Here is a 19,982-nt window from a genome sequence, read left to right on the forward strand (position 1 = left end):
ATGTCTGAATTATGCTCCAATTATCTCACGTTTTGAATTACCATCAAGATAAACTATATAACTTTTAAAACTAATTCCACCTTTACACAACATTAACAAAATTTTGCAATACATTTTTTCGAAAAAAAAAAAATACGAAACTCTAAATGAAATAATTAAGTGTGCTTACTTTAATGCAACATCACTTAACTACAAACTAGATAATCTATACAATCTTCTCCACAACTACGTTCTCAATGTTACAAAACTACGTTCTCAATGTTATCACGGAGATTCTCGTCATGGAGACCTGTCTTAACAAAAAAACTACAGTTTTGCTATGATTAAATGGAAAGGTAAAAAAGTAAACTAACTTAGTGAATCCATTCAGTACAAACAATTTTTGATGTTCCTGATGAGCTTGTAGACACTGAAGTTACTTTGAAAGACGTACGTGTCTCCTATAGTTATTAAAAGTTACACATTTCATGCACTTACCAAATTTGTGCAGTCTTAAGTATTTTAAAAACTAAAGTAAGATGCTTAATAAAACTTCATCAACAAATAATCGTACTTGTATTGTATCAGACAACTTTAATTTATTTCTCTTTAAATGGTCAACACCTATTAGCTAAAGATTTCAAATTTACCGGATTTTATTAATATTGCTAATTCGGTAAAAAGTTCCTTCCGAGTGGACACGGTACGTTTATTAAACGTCCTTTGAACGTTTTTATTTGGTTTAAACCTATTAAAAATGTTTTTAATAGGTTTAAAAACGTAAAAATGTACACAATTTTTATTAACCGATGAAAAAAATGTGCATAACTTTTAATAACCGATGAAAAAAGTATACACAACTTGTACATTTGTATGTAGTAACAATTATACCATTTTTTTTTAATTGCAATTTTGGAACCTTAATTAGCAGTAAAAATACATCAATTCTAATTTTATTTAATTTCAAGAAGACAAACTATATTTTATCAACAAAGATTTAATAAATGTAAACTGGGAAAACTTACTCGAGCAACATTGTGATGTTGAATCATTCTGGCACGCCATATAAGTCATTTTGAACTTAAGTATTTTATCACACATTTTTAACCTCGAGTAGTTCGTAATTTGGCATCCAAAAAAAGTAAACCAAGATATACCAAAAATACAAAAAAATTCGAACCTACAAGATATTGCTCACGTCTCTATGATGCCAAAATAATAAAAAGCACCATTGATAAGGAGAAAAATACTGTCATACATAAGAAAATATCAGCAAGTTTCATTATTTTTTCAAGTCAAAATCTGTGTCACTCTTCTGTTGCACCACTAGTAAGTTCTGATAACTCCCATTGTTTAGTTGAATGTAAAAAATTGCATGTTTTGAACAACCTTTTTGGTTCTGTTGAATGTTTTTGTTAACATCTAATCTGAACTCTTAAATTTTTTTCTTAGCTATTAATGAGTTGTTATTTATTTTACTTTTATACAAATTGGCTCTAAAGTATACATAAATTACATTAAGTATACATAAATTACATTAAGTATACATAAATATTACGGTTTTTGTTAATAAAATACTTTTGTTTTTAATTTTTATTCTTTACTTGAATATTACTTTTTACATCAATATTGTTTTTAAAACTTTTCCGTAACCAACCACAAGCTGTTAAAAGTTTTACTTTTATATTTTTCAATAAATAAGGTTGCGAAGTATACATATATGTTATGGTTCTTGTAAATACATGCACTTTAATAATAATATTTATGGTGCGAAGTTGATGTATTCCAATCGGAACCGCCTCAAAAAACAAAGCTAACAATATTGCAGAATTTATGTGAGTATTATGCATAACATTTGTTAACGGAAAACTTTTAACGTTAAAGCTTATAACATAAGATAAATCTAAACTGAATTGACTATATTAGCTTTAAAATCGGTTTTTAAATATTGATAATTATTTACCCTGTAAAAAAACAGATTATTTTTAATTTTGTTAAATTTTAGATTGCAATTCTTTTCGTGTTCACGTTCTTGAACACGAAACTTTTGTTTTTGCAAAAAAAAGTGAGCACTTCACTTTTTTTTGCAAAAATAGAATTTAATTTTTTTTTATTATATATTTTATTATATATCTTTGATAATATATCTTTGAATTAAAACATCTTTGAATTAAAATATTTAATTAAACATATTTATAGATAATAAGTTTTAACAAGCGTCATCATCAATGATGACAGTGTTTACATACATTAATTAGGTAATCTAATTAATTGTATGAGTTGCACATACTAACATCTGGTGCAATTATCTCTCCGCTTTCTCTATGCTATCTTTCTAACTCGACTACTTTCACTTTAACTTGCTTCGTTCTTCCTAAACTTACTTGGTCAGCGAAACAGGTGATGATGCTCTTTAGTGAGCTGAACGTGTCTTCGCTGGCCTGTGTATGTGGCCTCTGTATGGCAATTAGCCGGAGGAGTATAAACCACAATATGCTAAATACGTGTTTTTTTTATTTTTAATTTTTTTCTCCCTTACTTAAACATAAGATTAATATTGTTCTTGAAGTTTTATATTAAACTAATTATTATTTATTATAAAATTATTTTTTTATACAAATATTTTGCAAAGTATACATACATTCAAAAAAATCTTCCCTTATTTGAAATAAGGAAATTGAATTTTAAGGAAATGTCTTTCCTAAAAAGCTTTCCTTACTTTTAAGGAAAAAACTAAGAAAATATTCCCTTAAATTTGACACCGGAAAGTGTTCTTTGTAATAATTTTATTTATATAAATAAAACTTCATTAATGTATATAATGCAGTGACTTCTAATAAAACGATTTTATGCACAAATATATATGAACTTCCATATAATAACTCCAATGTAATAAACTCTAAAAGAACAAATATATGCAAATTTTAATGTGATAAACTCTCAAATAACAACCAATGTTCTTGTCTTTTTTCTTCTGACTTCACAGTTTTTTACTTGCAAGTAAAAAACTGTGAAGTCAAAAGGAAAAAGACAAGAACATTGGTTGTTATTTGAGAGTTTATCAGAGTTTATCACGATAAAGAAATAACATTCGGTGAGAAAAAATACCCGATGTGTTCATACAAGCATAAACACATCGGGTATTTCTTCTCACCGAATGTTCTTTCTTTTTAAACTTTTTTCTTTTTACTTCTGAATGCGGAATCATTATCTTTTTTATCTTACTTTTACTTCTGAATGCAGAACCATTATCTTTCAGAATTTCTTCAGGCGCTCCTTTTTCGCAAAATATGCGTTGAAGGTGTCAGATTACCTCAGTGCTTCTCTGTAAATGTGATAGCAGATGCCACAATGCAAACCTTGAGGGGTCTCAGTCGATCAAAATTAGATAACGATTCCCTCTGTAATGAGTGATATCCAGGCCTAATATTTTCCAGTTCACGTCAACTTCTAGTTTTCCATGCGCCCGCAACAGGTGCTGGATCTATTGATTTACACGGGTCACACTCTCAAGTTATTTTGCGTACATGTTCTTTTGTCTGTAGTTGTATTTCCAGCCATGGTTTCTTTACATGGTTTTGTTACAGAAATTATAGCACCACTCGTGGAACTGTCAAGTTTAAACCTTCTCATCAAGCATCCCGGTACTTTAGTTAACAAATTGGTCGAATTGTTTTGGATAACAATAGCTTCACATCAATCTCCAAGTTGTAATTCAACTAATTCCCGGAACACATTAACTCTCCGTCGTATTAACAATGATTTCAACTTTAGTTGCGATTTCCCTGTCAAGGCGTCAGAGATCCAATAAAAAACTGTCCCGAACTCTGTGAATAACTGCTGTCTGTTAAGCTTCCATGTCAATGCTGTAATGATACCATGCAAGACGACGTCCAACTCTGCCATACTTATGTGAACTTCTGATTGGTCCTTGTGCAACCATGTTGCATCTTCAACGGTGACTCCACCAATTTGGACGAGAGCTCCGAATGCTAACAAACGGGCATCAACCCACACTTTGCATTCGCTGCCTCGCACTTTCTAATCTCCACGAGCAGGTTCGTTTTCTTTCACCTTTTTGAGTACCCTTCTCACACACATGTTGTACTCCTTCATTAAGAACTTCATTGTTCAATCCACTTGTCGAAAAAACTGCTTTCCGCTTAATAAAAGCAAGCAACACGCAATCAACCACACACTGGCAAATGGCTCACGAATTATCTACAAATAAAAAGTACCGTCCTCCTTGATAGTTTCCGCGGAATTTTTTTCCAGATACTTCACGATAGCGTCCAATCCTCTATATCCATTTTACTTTCCACTCTTTTCCATTTTTCCACTCTTTTCCATTTTTCCACTCTTTTCCATTTTTCATTTTCCACACTCATTTCTCTTTTCAAGCACTGCCTCGTGGTCTTGTTTCTTGATTTCAAGTGGCGTTCTACTTTTCCTTCTCATTTTCTACTGCCTATACATTCTTCCAATATGCGCTTCTCCAGACGGAAGGATGGTAACTCCTCCTTGTGACTGTATTGTACTCATGCACAACGTTAAGTCTACTCCAAAAAGGACGGAAACTTGCTGCCAAAACTTATTCGTTCACACGAACTCTATAAACTTCAAGGAAAACCATCGCCGATCCAACACACCTTTGAATTTTATCTCCGAATGTTGTCACTTTGAAATTTCCTGACTGCACAAGTTGGTTATCAGCAACTAATTTTCGAAACATGATTGTCGTCAAACATGTAGTATCCACAATAGCACTCACAGCTCTGCCATTACCTTTTATTGGAACAACAATAAGTGCGTTTACTCCATGGTTTCTGGAGTGCAAGTTAACACACAACACTTGGTCTCCTGATTGTTTTCCTGCCTCTTAATATCGCTTCTGGTAATCCAACAACAAACGCCAACCTCACCGCTTCATCTTAGAGCTTCGCCAGATATGCAAAGCGTTCTAAGTCCGCCAGAAAAGCATCTACTCGTTCTTCATCATTCTGTCTTCGTTTTATGAATAACTTGTACGTACAAAAAACTAGTTTACTTTTAGGTGCACACCAATAGAATTTGATACTTACTCAATCTAATTTTAGGACCAAGGGCGTTTTATTAGATTCCATATTTAAATAGATATAATTTAATTTAATACATTTCAGTATATAAAATTAAAAATTTTTATAATTTTAAAAACAAAACAAATTAAGCTTAAACTTAATAAATTTTCAAGTTTTTGAGTTCACAAGAGCTTTTATTATTATATGAATTAACTTTTATCGTAATAAACAAAGCTTTTATTGAAATTATATATTTCAAAAAAAAAACTTAACCAACTTTACCCTTCAATAACCACCTCTTTAGTACACTCTTTTAGATATTCCAATGTTGAGGTCAAACATTAAGCAAGAAAAGATAGAACCAATAAAAACATGCGCGTAAGAATACAATCAGCAGCATCTGGATGTATGTGCAATCTAGCAGCAACTAAACACAAAATCGTTGACAAACATATGACCATCTGAAAATTAGTCATATAAAAAAATGTCAATAAACATTACTTAAATCATTTTAAGTATTTGGTAATTAAAACGAAGTTACAAAAAGAATAATTTCTTATACTTACCAGTTGTGACAGTAATAAATGACATGACATATGCTGAATACATTTAGGATATAATCGATATCGTTGCTCTATCTTGCGCTAAAAATATCATATTACCTTCGCAAAAATAACATACTTCCAACCTCATAACAACCAACAAACTTAAAATTTTCTTCTATGAATACTGTGTACTAATAAAACTTGTACTAATAAAATAAATAAAATCTACCTAACTAAACAGATTTTTTTTTTTTTTTAGTTTTTTGTTCTTTAATCTTTACAAATTCGTAAAATATAATAGAATCTTTACAGAGTAAGTAAAATTTAAAAAACAAATCACAAAGTTACGTTATACAAAAAATATATAAAATAAAACTGTAAAGTATTAGAAATTACTTCACGATAAAAAAAATGTGATCAGTTTCGGCAAAATGAAAATAAAAATGCAAAAAACAAAGAATGCATACAAAAAGAAGTTTTTAATTTTTTTTAATTTTATTTCAATACACATAAATATAAGTAGGTACACGATTTGCTAAATAGTTAATATACAGTCGTCCAAGTGTTATTATTTTTTTTTGTTGTTGTTGTTTTTGAGTTATTTAGAGTTTTTAGAGTTATTAGAGTTTACATTGGTTTCGGAATAAAGTTAGTTTTATACTAGCTTTGTTCCGAAACAACTTTATAAACTCATAAAGTTGTTAGTGTTTAAAATGAGATCTTCTAATAACGTTTTCAGAGTATTTAAGTTATTCAATTTTTCCAGTAGAGTATTTTTGGATATTAATTTGTTATATAGACAAGGACCACCGTACGAAATGGAAAATCGCGAGAGATTAGTTTTTTAAAAGGTACGTTGAAGTTTCCCGTTCCTCTGAGATGGTATCAAATTTTTTATTTTGGAAGAAATTCTTTGAAAAGTGAGAAGGAACAAGTCCAAGTTTACATTTGAGCATAAATAACAAATTTTGGAATATATTGGTTTGATATACATTTAATGCTTTCAAATTTTTTAAAAGTGGCTTAGCATGCGAGAGTCTATCCTTATGAAAAACTATTATTGCAGCATGTTTTTGTTTTCGATATAATGTGGTTAGTTTAGATTTATGAGTACTCGCTTATGCAACATTAGCGTTTATGTAGTAGCTTTGTATCAACGAAAAGTATAGGAACTTTAAATTATGAGGAGACAGTATAGAACTAGCTTTGTAGAGGATACCAATGTTTTTTTGATATTTTGGTATTTAATATATCTAAATGTGATTTCAATGAGATGTTCTCACTAATAAGTATCCCTAGAAATTTAGTTGCTTGGGTTCTCTCTATTTCTTTTGTATCTAGGGGAAAGGCGCCTATGATGGCATACTTAACTTTGAAGTTTCATTATTCAGTATCCTGAAGACCAATAATAAAAGTTTTGATATGGATACATTCCTTGTTACATCTAGAACAATAATTACTCTGGGAGTTTTCATCAGTTTTATTTTTTTTATAAGTTATTCTTATTGCAAAAAAAGCACAAGTATGCCATCATAGGCAACCACTGCTCCTATTAACGCATAGGGGAGGATGGGGCTAGTTAGGATCGAGGGTAACTTAATGATTTTATTTAACCTTAGAGTCTTCCCTCAGAAAAGCCAGAAATTACTCGAAACCATCCTAATTTACCATTTCATGCTACACACCAGCATTGTAAAATTTTGCGCATGCGCATAGGATATATTGCGTTTTACGTATTTTTTGGACCAAAAACAAAATTTTGGAGCATCGCTTTCTTAAAACTTTACTTAAAAATAAGTTTTTCTTATAAAAAAAAAAGGTTTTCCCAACTCGTCAATATTTCAACACCCCCAACTCGTCAGTATGCCATCATGGGTAAAAGTCATCCTTTTCGTTAAAACAAGCTGTGTCTGCTTTGTTTAAAAGATAAAATTAAAGTAACTATTCCACTAAATGCACAAAACTTGAATATAAAATGCATGAAAATTTCATTTCTGCACAGTTAATAGTAAAATCACAATCTTAAATATAGGAAATAATCTTAAATATAGGAAATATAGGAAATGAAGGAAATAAAATTACAAGACCACATCCCAAAATCGTTTTTTCACTAAAACTAATGTAAAGTCAGTATAGTCATGTAGGTCTGATCATTTTTTTACCAAAACCAATTTTGATGGAAATATGACCGGTATGCAATCATAGGCGCTTTGCCATCATAGGCGCCTTTCCCCTATATTTAGCGAAGGTAAATCAGGAGGTATTTTTATAAGGTTAGAATGAAAAAGAATGTATTTGTTTTTACTGTGTTTAGCGATAATTTGTTAGATTTTAACCAACTGTTTATTTTTTCAAGTTCAAGTATTTGTAGTTTCATAAAGTTCTGTAATTGATGAGGATGCATAAAATAAATTAGTGTCGTCTGCGAACATAATGACATCCAATTCACTTGGAGTTTTAGGAAGATCTTTTATGTATATTAAAAACAAAAGAGGTGCAAGAATGGAACCTTGTGGGACACCGCTTTTTTTTTTGAGTAATTTTGAAATTTTTTTTTCACGAGCAATAACGCATTGTTTTCTGCCAAGTAAAAAATTTTTGAACCAGTTTAGTGCAACACCTTTCATCCCATATTTTTCATCCCATAGATAAATCAACACAGACTCCAATGACGTATTTTTTGTTCTCAAAGGAGTCATTTATGATATTTATAAGATTAAGATTTGCGTGTTCGGTTGAATGTTGCTTTTGGAAGCCAAACAGTTTTTCATTTAGGATTTTGTTATTTGTTAGATATTTATACAGTTTATTGTATATTACTCTCTTCAAAAGTTTTGAAAATACAGGAAGCACTGAGATAGGTCTGTAGTTATTTAGTGTAAATAAATCCCCGGTTTTTAATATTGGTATTACCTTAGCTATTTTTAAGTTATTCGGTACCGATCCTGTAATAATTGAAGATTTAAATATTTCATAGATCGGTTGTTTTATCACCGGAAACACATTTACAACTATATAGATACAAATGTCATCTATTCCAGGGGCCTTATTTGTTTTAAGCGAGTTTTTTGCAATTTCTAGTTCTTCATAGTTTAGTCCAGAGAAAATAATTGAACAGAAATTTTGGTTTGTGATATAGGTTTCAAAGGAGATATCAGGGCATTGAAATTTTGAAGCCATGTTAGGGCCTATATTTGCAAAAAACTATTGAAGTCTTCAGCGATAGAAATTTTGTCGATATATTCAGTTTCGTTAACGATAATTTTATCGGGTAAACTATTTGATTTTGTATGGTTACCTATGATTTCTTTCAATATGTTCCAGGTTTTTTTAATATTACTTTTGCTTTTTTGCAGTTGTTTTGAATAATATATATATATTAAATTAAAGTATTAAACGAATTTTTTTTTAATAAATTTTGTAAATAAAATCTTTAATCAATAAAAAATTTTAAGTTTACATAAGAGTTAGGTATATTGATATGCAAATCAAATATGACGATACATTGTTCTTCTGGTGGTGGGAAATAATATCTTGCACTCCCAGCCAATTGCTTCCAGCCAATCTCTTCGGCATACTATGATAGATATTTTGCATACATCATATTTTCATTCAATTAATGTTTTTATAGTATTTAAAATCACATAGCTTTTTTTGTACATCAAATGTCCGGAGTTACCCGCCGTCCGGGGTTACCGGACTTTCCCCTATCGTATAAAAAAACAAAATTATCACGTTTCTCTATTTTGTATCGCAGCCCTTACCTCTACAACAAACTAATATTTCAAAATACAAGAATTACAAAATTACCCAAGTTCTCTGAGAATACTATTAAAAAAACTTGTTCGAAACATAAGCAATTTTACGAACGTATATTAAAACAAATAAACCTAAAAAAAACCTAAAAAATTTACTTCAAAGCAATGTAACTATATATTTATGGGTATGTGTACAGCTCTTTTCTGTTTTTGATTATCTAATAGCTTTTTACGTGTGACTCTAATGCCACTATGAGACTTTGCTAAACTGAAATTTTCTAATAAATTAAGTATACAAAAATATCGCAACTAAAAGCGGTTTCTTGTTGATAAGACCGCATGGTCTTCTGCAAGTTTCCCGCGTTCTTTTAACTGCGTTACTTTTTTATGTATTATGTATTATTTGTGCTAAATTTATTACTTGGACTGAAAAATGTTCTTATTATATGTACGATATTTTATTTTATGCATTGTAAACGAATCAATTTATATTTATGATCACGTATTTGTAAAGTTTTTTTCTTTTCTTCCTATATTTTTACGACTGCATAGTTTTAACAATTAACTTTTATTACAATTAGTTTTAACAATGTTTTCTTATATTACAAATACAACCAAAATGCTTCAAAAATAACTGAGATAATAATATGATATATTTGATGTACAAAATAATAAAATAAATTAAAATAGTTTTATAGTTTATATTTTGAAAAGACATGATAAATCTTGAAAAAGGAAAAATAAATCTTTAGTTATGAAGTCAAGGGAAACTCGCAGAAAACAGTGTGAAGTCTTGTGGTTGAGAACCCTTTTTTTTTAATAATTTCATAAGGTACTCATAACTATTTTATTCATTACTTATTATATTTTTCAATATAATTTGTTATGTTATTAGGAAGAAGCATAACATAACATGTATATTTATATGGATATACATACTTGCTTATATATTTAAGTTTTGGATTTTTTTTATGGACATATTTTAGGTATTTTATTTTCTCATAAAATATTAGAAAATTTCCATATAACTGCTTGTATCTAAGACGAGTTTTTTAAGATTAGGTTTTAAGGAATTTATATTTTTCAGGAGGGACATTGAGGAACTTTTTGTAATTTATTTGATATACAGGTAAGGACCATGGATATGCTATAGAGAATTGGGGTAATTTTCTTTTTTTCAATGGTACTATGTAGTTTACAGTTACTCTAGTGCTAAATTAATTTATATTAGTTTTAAAAAAATTATTTATAAATCAACTTGGAACATTTCCCATTTTATCTTTGAACTTAAACAAAATATTTTGATACATATTGGTAAATGTTTAAAGCATTCATCTGTTTTAGTTATGGGTTTGCATGAGAAAGCTTGTATTTATAAAATATAGTTCTTGAAGCGAGTTTCTGCCGTCTATAGAGAGAAATTAATTTAGTTTTACGGGTACTTGCCCATGCTATATTGGCGTATGATAGATAGCTGTGTATAAAGGAAAAATAATAAAGTTTTAAATTTTTTTACAATAAATAAGATCTTGCTTTATTGAGTAGACCAATGTTTTTTGAGATTTTTGTATTAATGGTATTTATGTAGGAGCTCCATGATAAATTCTAGTTAAGAAGCACACCAAGAAATTTAGATGATTGAGTTCGTTCAATAATTATGTTGTCTATGCTAAGAGTTGGTAAAATTGACGGGGTAGCTCTTTTACTTTGGTTGGAGTGAAATAAGATGTATTTAGTTTTGTACAAGTTTAATGACAAACTGTTAGCTCTGAACCATGTTTTGTTAATTTGTTCTGTTGTGTTAAGTTTAATAAGTTCTAAGTTTGCGGTTATAAAAACGTCACAAGTTGAGCTAGAAGAATAGATTAGTGTCGTCGGAAAAAATTATGCAATCTTTGATGAGACTTTAGGGAGGTCGCTGAGATAAATTAAAAATTATGCAATCTTTGATGAGACTTTAGGGAGGTCGCTGACATAAATTAAAAATAGGAGAGGAGCTAGAATAGATCCTTGAGGGCTCCTACATTTGATTTTTAGTTGTTTTGAGTTGTAAAAGTGATCTATCGTAACACTAAATTTATAGCTTGATTTTTTTATGCCATATTTTTCTATTTTTTTAAGTAGTATTAAGTGGTCTACTGTGTCAAACGCCTTTGTAAGATCAATAAAGACTCCTAATACAAATTTCTCATAGGATCTAAGATAGCATGTTCCGTTGAATGTTGTGTGTTCTATTAAATATTTATACAGTCTGCTGTAAATTATTCTTTCAAAGAGTTTAGAAAATATAGGGAGATTTGAAATTGGTCTATATTTGCTTATTGCAGACCTTTAAATATAGGTACAATTATTGCTATTTTTAACTTGTCTGAGACAACCCCGTTTTTGATTGAAGAGCTAAAGATATTATAAATAGGCCTTTTTATTACAGAAAAAGCATAAAGTACAACATTGCCAGAGATGTCGTCAATACCAGAGCTTTATTCTTTTTGATTGATTTGATTGCTATTACTAGTTCCTCAAAGTTTAGATCACTATCTAGCAATTAACTCACAATGTCACTAAAATAATTTTGAAATGATTTTTATAAGCCTTTTATTGCCAGTTTTAGACGCCAGGTATAGACCAGCGTTTACAAAAAATGATTGAATATTTCTGATATATCTTTTTTGTCTTTGTACTCAATATCGTTTTTCGATATTCTGGTAGGTAATATGTCAGAAACTATTTTATTTTTACCAATAATTTTTTTCATAACTTCCCACGTTTTCTTTATATTCCAATTATTATTTTTTAATTGTTCAGAATAATTTCTTTTTTTAGATTTTTTTATTTTATTTTTTCAAACAGATTTTTATATTCTTTATCAACATTAAGATTAGCTTCGTTTTTGTTTTTTAAATATTTGATGTATAATTTTTTTGAAGATTTTTTTATTTCGCATGTAATCCAAAGATATTTAAAATATTTTGTTTTAATTTCTATTCCTCTTCTTGGGAAATGTTTGTTATAATATTCAAGAAAGATATCGAGAAATAGACTATAAGCAGAATTTGTGTGTCCAAGGTTACATTCTTGGTATATACTTATCCAATTTATTGTTGATAAAGATTCTTTAAATTTAAGCAAAGAACGTTCATTCAATTTTCATTTCAAGATTTTTATTTCAGAATTGTTATTTATGATTGCAAGCTCAACAAAAGAAAAGAAAATTGGAAAGTGATCCGAAATATCAGTTTTAATTATTTCTGTTTTTATAGACTTATCTAGAAAGGAGTTAGTTAGAATATTATCTATAGCACTAATAGAAGTTGTTGTAACACGAGTTGGTTTGTTAATGATTGGGAAAATGTCGTGATTAAATATATTGTCAAAAAAGATTTTAGTATTAGGGTGTTTATTTTTAAACTATCTATGTTAATGTCATCGATACAGAATTGCTTTTGATAAAAGTTTGTTGCAGATAATTTGAAAATTGAATAACATCGCCCTCAGGTGGTTTTCTACAACAAGTAGAAACTACAATGTTTTTTGTATTTTTAATTATTATCTCAATTGTTAGGACCTCACTATCAGAATTAGAGATCGAGATGTCTTTTCTAATTTTGATATCGTAATCATTACGAATGTGAACTAAAATTCCTCCTCCCCTTTTGAGTGTTTTTCTCTGAAACGAAGTAATTTTATAATTAGGTATTATCTTATTATTAGATAATTTGGTATTATCCTATTATTAGGTAATTAGATCCTCTGAAAAATTTGAATTCTTTTGAGATGACTCATCGTCACACCATGATTCTGTGAGACAAATCATGCTAAATAAAAAATTTGCAAGGGTATATGGTGTCTGTGGCCATTTTTCAATTGGCGCCGCCCCACCCCTCCCCACCCCCCTTATAAAAATAAATCGTTTTATGGACATTCGTGGTGAACTTTCGATATTTATTTACAATTTAACCTTTTATTGCTTTTACAATAGCAAATGATTTAATCATATCTTCTAAGTCCAATTCTTTTGCAATTGCTTTTTCTATTCATAACATTGCCAGACCATCCATTTTATCCTGTGTCATTGTTGAGCGAATATACGTTTTGATTAATTTCATCTTGGAAAAGCTTCTCTCTGCTATTGCAACAGATACAGGTAGAGTTAAACGTAGTCTGAGAGAGACAAATAAGTTTCCCAAAGCTGCATTCAAATTGTTTGAACAAATAAAGTCTAATATATTTCTTGGAGAGTAGTTTCCCTTATAATGATTTCGCAAATATTTCATCTCTTCAAACAAGTCAGTTCCAGAAACATCTTTCAACTCATTGCAAGATAATAATTTTTCTAAATCTATGCATCTTTTTAGTAATTCATCTTCAGTAATGTCCTTGGCATTTAAACTGTAAAGAAAGTTGAACTGATTATTATGCTGCATAACATTTCAAACCGATCCTGCAAAGATCCAATAGCGCGATCTAAAATGCTGTTGAAGAAGTTAATCTTAAAATTATCTTCTTCAGTCATTAATTCCTCTTGACTTTCATAAGCAAACATTCTTTTTTTGGTACGACCACGGTTTTTTTTTAATTCGGGCTAAATATCTAGCTCAACAGACAATTTTCTTGCAGTTTCTAACATCTTTTGAAGTTGTTCATCAGTTCTATAATCTTTAACATACTCCAAAGTGTTAGAACTTAATGAAACAGCCTGAGTAATATTTAAATTGACTTCTTAAAGAGATTTACTTGTTATCTCAATCTGACTTAGCACATAATACCAAGTGATAAGGCAGCAAACAAATTTAAAGTCAATTTTCTGCAGTAGTGCTCTGGACTCAGATTTGTTTTTGGTTTCTGTTACTGAAGATATAGGTAATTCGATATTCCAGAAGCTTTCTAAAGCTTGTATTATCTCTCTCAGTTGATGTCTTAATGAGTTTAATGCATCAATTCTACTTGCCCATCTGGTTTCACAAAGTCCTTTCAAAGTTAAACCTTTGACAAATTGACGTAAAACGTTCCATCGCTGAGTTGAAGATGAGAAAAATACAAACAAATGTTGCACAATGTCAAAGAATGTTACTGACTCCGTGATTTTAATAAATCTAATTAAAAATTTAATTTGTTTTTGACAAAAACAAATTAAATTTTTAATTAGATTTTTTATTAGATTTTTTAATTAAATTTTTTTAAAAAATCTAATTAAAAAATTTTAATTAGATTTTAAATATTTTATTTAGATTTTAAATACAAAAACTTTGTATAAAATGGTGCACTTTCTACTTAATTTCATTAGTTTACCAGTGGAATACAACTTGACACATATTGTTCATAGTGAAAAGAAATATTCTTGCCTCATTTCAACGATCAAAAATGTCACCAAGAAAAAATAAAATCTGGAGATATTTTCAAAAAACAAGTGACAGTGCTGAATGCAAGGCGTGCAAAAAGTCTTTGAAAACAAAAGAAGGAAACATAAGCGGACTTTATCGTCACCTCGAAAAAAAACACAGCCAAGATTACGTTGAGTATTCTGAAAAAACTGACAACTCTCTTCTTCCTCCTCCTAAGAAGAAACAACGAACCATGGTTGAAATGCTTGAAACAAAGTCCAAATATGACAAAGACAATTCCATTCAAAAACAGTTTGACTCTGCAATGCTGGATTACTTTTGCACTGATCTGGCATTCTTTTCAGCAGTCGAAGGAAGAGGTTTCAAGAAATTGTTTGACATTGCAAACCCTAAACTGAGCCTTCATCACAGAACAACATATTCAAGAATATGTTGTTCTGTGATGAATATGTTGTTCTGTGATGAAAGCTTTCAATTCGGTCAAGAGAAGTTCAAGCTGGAATGAAGAGCATAATAACGGAGATTACGCCAAATTTAAAAAGTGCTGCATTTACTTCTGACCTTTGGACTTCTAGAGCTCAGGACAGCTACATCTCTTGGACTTTTCATGCTATTGACGAAAATTGGAGACTACATCACTGGACACCCCATGTCCAACAGTTCCCAGGCAGACACACAGGTATCTTAATTGAAGGAAAGCTGAATTCTTTCTTAGAAGAACTAAATTTGCCTGCTGATTTGCCAATGTACTGGGTGAACGACCAGGCAAGAAACATGAAACTTGCAGTCAAATTGTCAAAGCGCCTTGACCAATACTTGTGCAACAATCATATTTTGCAATGTGCAGTTCGAGACTCATTTGGAATGACTGCTGGAATGGATGATGCGTTGCGAACGTGCAAAGATTTGGCTTCTTTAACTCACCAGTCAACAGTTGCAGCTGAGTTGCTTGAATCAGAATCAGACGCTCAAGGAATCAATTTTAGACAGTTACGCCAATCTGTTGACACAAGATGGAATAGTGAACTGGATTGCATGGCTTCTGTCCTACATCTAAAGAATGCAATTATCAGCTTATGTGCAAATAAAGATATTTTTTCTTCAAAGACCATCAGTGCATCACAGTTAAAATCAATCGAGGGAGCAGTAGAAATTTTAGCACCACTTAAAGAAGCTACACAAACGTGGTCGGCTGAGTCTATTCCAACAATTAACACTGTCGCCGATTCTCTTTATTTAATCCATGACAAAATTGATCAATTTATTGAAACAGATGGAAAAAATGGCTACGGTGTCATGTATGCAAAAAACTTGAAAAGCTGCATTGAGAAAAGATTTCCTCTTTGTCACACTGGAAACTTATTGAGTGCTGCAGCAAACTACTTAAATCCTGCTTTAAAGGGACTTCACTTGAAGCTCTTCAAAAAATTTCAAACAACAAAAGAATGGTTAGCCTCACAGGTTAAGGATAATATTGAGTGCCAACCTGTTGCCAGAGTCCTTTCAGCAGATTTGTCCCTCTAATTCAAAACTGAAGCGCAAGTTAAACGTCAGACTTGAAACACAAGAGCCAACATCTGAACTGAATCCTATTTTGACTTTCCGATTCTTGATTGGTGGAAATTGCATTCAAATACATTGCCAGAACTCTCTTCATTAGCTTGACAAATTTTAGCTATTCCAGAAAGTTCAACTAAATCAGAGAGAGTTTTTAGCTCAGGTAGAAATGTCGTCTGATCATCCAGACACAACTTACACCCAGAAAAAGTAGAACAAATCATCTTAATCAGAGAAAACATTGTCTTGTTGAAAAAGTTTGGCAAAAAAATTCTAAATTAATATTTGAAAAAGTTGTTTACATTTGACAAATGTCATTTGTCAAATAATTTGTCATTTGACAAATTTGTCTATTTGTCAAAACCATGTTTAAATTTTTTTTTTTTTTACTTGGATTTTAATAAATTTTTTTTCAAAAATTGTTAAATTTCTCGTCTCCTCTTGTTCTCGGTCTCACGAGAAGTACTAACTTCTCGTCTCGGCCTCGTCTCGGTTTGAAAAAACCAAGTCTCGCTCATGGTTACTAAACAGCTTCCAACAGCATTATTGACAACTAAATTCAGTGAATGAGATGAGTAAGGAACATACAAGGCTCGTGAATTAAGATGAAGGATCTTGGCTTGAACTCCGTTTTGTTTGCCTCGCATGTTCGATCCATTATCATACCCTTGTCCTCTTAAATCTTGCATAGAAATTCCATGAGAATCCAAAGTTTCTAATATTTTTTTAGTCATTCCAGCGCCTGTAGTATCAATAATGTCAATAAAACTTAAAAAAATGCTCTCTTATATCAACGTAGCTTTCCTTTTCATCTGGAGTGGGCAACATTGACATAAAACGTAGAATTATTGTCATCTGTTCAGTATGGGAAATATCTGGAGTACAGTCAACAATAATTGAGTAGTATTTGCTTGCCTTCAAATCAATTACTATTTTTTCTTTGACTGCTTTAGATAAAATTTGAATAATTTCATTTTGAATATTTTTACCCAAGTAATGACTGTACATTTCTTTGCTTTTTATTCTCCTGATATGCTCTTTCATCACAGGATCAAACTTGCCAAGCAGTTCCACTATTTTCAAAAAGCAACCATTATTGTCATCATAAAGTTTATCTGAAGTCCCTCGCAAAGCTACATTTTGGGACCCATGAAATTTTATAATGGAAAAAGTTGCTCTAAGACATGCCGCCAGTGTTTTGTAGTTTCGTCCATTTGTCTCTGCTGAACTGCATCAATTGTAGATGAACCTTTGAACCTTTTAATAAGATCATGCCAGGTCATGTAACAATTCAAACGATCTAAACTTGTCTCGCAAGCATTCAATCTGTTATTTAAGTTTTTCCATTTTGATACGCCTTTACCAGAAACCTCAGTAATCTATTATTCGAATTGGACCAATTTTGACCAGTAGATCTGTCAATGACATAGTATTTTTAGGCCAGCTTCCAACATCCAAGTAATTATCGGAGATTTCTGGTTAAACTGCGCTTGTTGTAGATTCAATGACGGCGTCCATTTGGTTGCTTGCTTCAGAATGATTACAATTGAGATCATTTGATTGTTGATGGTTAGTTGATGGCTCACACTGTAATCAAATTTTTAAATATTACTTAAATTTTTAATGATATTCTAGTCAAATTTAATATATGATGAATTGTTAAATGATTTTCTTACCTGAATGTTTTGAATACTTTCAGAATTAATAGATGGTTCTGACACAACTTCTGAGCAAGTTTTTAAATGCTTCTCCAAACTTCCCTTATACTTTGACAGGGAAACATCTTTTTCTTGTTTTCTTTTTAGGTTTTGAGCTCCTGAAAATTTTTTCTTTCCAAACATGATGGTTGTTTTTCGTCTTTTGAAACATTTTTTTGTTCACTTAAATTTGTAAAGAGTAAAAAATGTAACATGCATTGAATTGAGTTAGCTTCATAAGCAAAAACTTGTTCAAAGTGGATTATACCAGTAGTACTGTATCAACTGGTTTTTTAGAGTTCCCACAATTATGGAAAATTTTCTTTAAAAAAATTCTTTATAAAATTGAAATCTTAATCTAAAAACTATTTTAATTTTAATTTATATTTATTTTTAATTTTTTTTGTTTTTGAATTTTCTATTTTTTTTGGCGCCTTCTTTCAAGCGGCGCCTGTGAGCAAGTGGTGCTTGGCCACGCTGTTGAGCCGGCCCATTTAAACTTCTGATATTGGTGTGTATCACAATGAAACTTTTTATATCTGTTTCCATTTGCGTTTTAAAAGTTAATATCAAAGTATTGCAAGTTAAAATATAATCCTTTAAAAAGTTGTTTACTTGCGTCATAAAAGTCGTGAAGTAAAATGTTGTTATCAGTTTTAAAAAAGTTTAATTGTTTCGAAACAATTAAACTTTTTTGAAACGAAATTTCGTTTCAAAGTCGATTGTTTCGTAAGACAATGTGCATGTTTAAGAGTTTATTTTTACAAAATTGAGGTTAGGCATTTAACTTATTTCCGAAACTCTCGTACAAAATTTTTTTCATAATTGATAACTGCAAACTTACCTTCTTTTCAGTGTCTTTTTATTTCTTCCCAGAGCTTTTTTCGTTTTTCTAAGGTTTCATTTGCGTAATTTTTTAATTTTTACATTGATGAATATTCCACTGCCCTTAAGTTTTTTTGCTAAAGATAATATATATATATATTTTTTTTCATGAAAATTTAAAAACTTTGGAATTATAGTTAGCGGCTTGTCTACTTTTACTTGTTCTATTCGATGGGTTCTTTCAATTACTATGTCCTCCGCAATTCCCAATTGGTTTTTAAAAATACTCTTGAGTATGTTAGCACAGCCATTCCATGTTTCAGAGTGAGATTCGGCTAGTTTTAATAAAAATTTTAATAAAAGAACAAATTATTATAATCTAATTTCTGTTTGAATAAAGCAAAAGTCAGTTTAGTAAAAAAATCAAAATTTGGTAAGTCTATTTTGTTCCAAAGATAAGAACCTCGGTAAGAAACAAAAAACTGGTCTTTGCTTTTATGGCAAAAAGGGGCAATAAGATTGTTATTAATACGAAGATTATATTTGTTTTTAGGTTTAGGACAATAAAGATTTTGTAAAATACTTGGCGACAAACTTTTCTACATTGAAGCATAAAATATTAAAGACATTTAGTTGATATACATTTAAAACATTCATTTCTTCAAAAAGTTGTTTCTGACAAACGTAAAGAGATTTTAGCTTTGTTCTATGTGTGCTTCCCATATAATATTAGCGCAGTTTATAAATGTATGAATGAATAAAATAGTTGTGTTAACTGGTCTTTACTTAATATATTTCTTGATTAATAAGAATTCCGATGCATTTATTAAATTTTATTGGAGGTATTATCAATATGATTTTTCCAAGATATATTTTCGTCAATGTATACGCCGAGAAACTTTGTAATTTTTTCTCTTTTTATTATCAATTAAAAGGTCTGGCAAAATATGGGGCAGTTTCTGATTATCTTTTTAAAGGTGGATAAATAAGTGTCTATTTAGTTTTTTTCTATATTTAGAGATTTATCTATAATACCAAGGGACTGTTTTATCTTTAATACCATAATACCAAGGGTTTATCTTAATACCATGACATTTGCTTTTTTTAACAGGATTTGCTTACTGACGGTCTCAAATGCGCTGGATCAATAAACACTCCTCGTGTAAAACAAGAATCTTTAAAAGAGTTAGTTATATAGCGCGTAAATTAAAGAATAGCATAC

The sequence above is a fragment of the Hydra vulgaris genome, chromosome 08 (assembly GCF_038396675.1).
Source record: "Hydra vulgaris chromosome 08, alternate assembly HydraT2T_AEP".
Lineage (NCBI taxonomy): Eukaryota > Metazoa > Cnidaria > Hydrozoa > Anthoathecata > Hydridae > Hydra > Hydra vulgaris.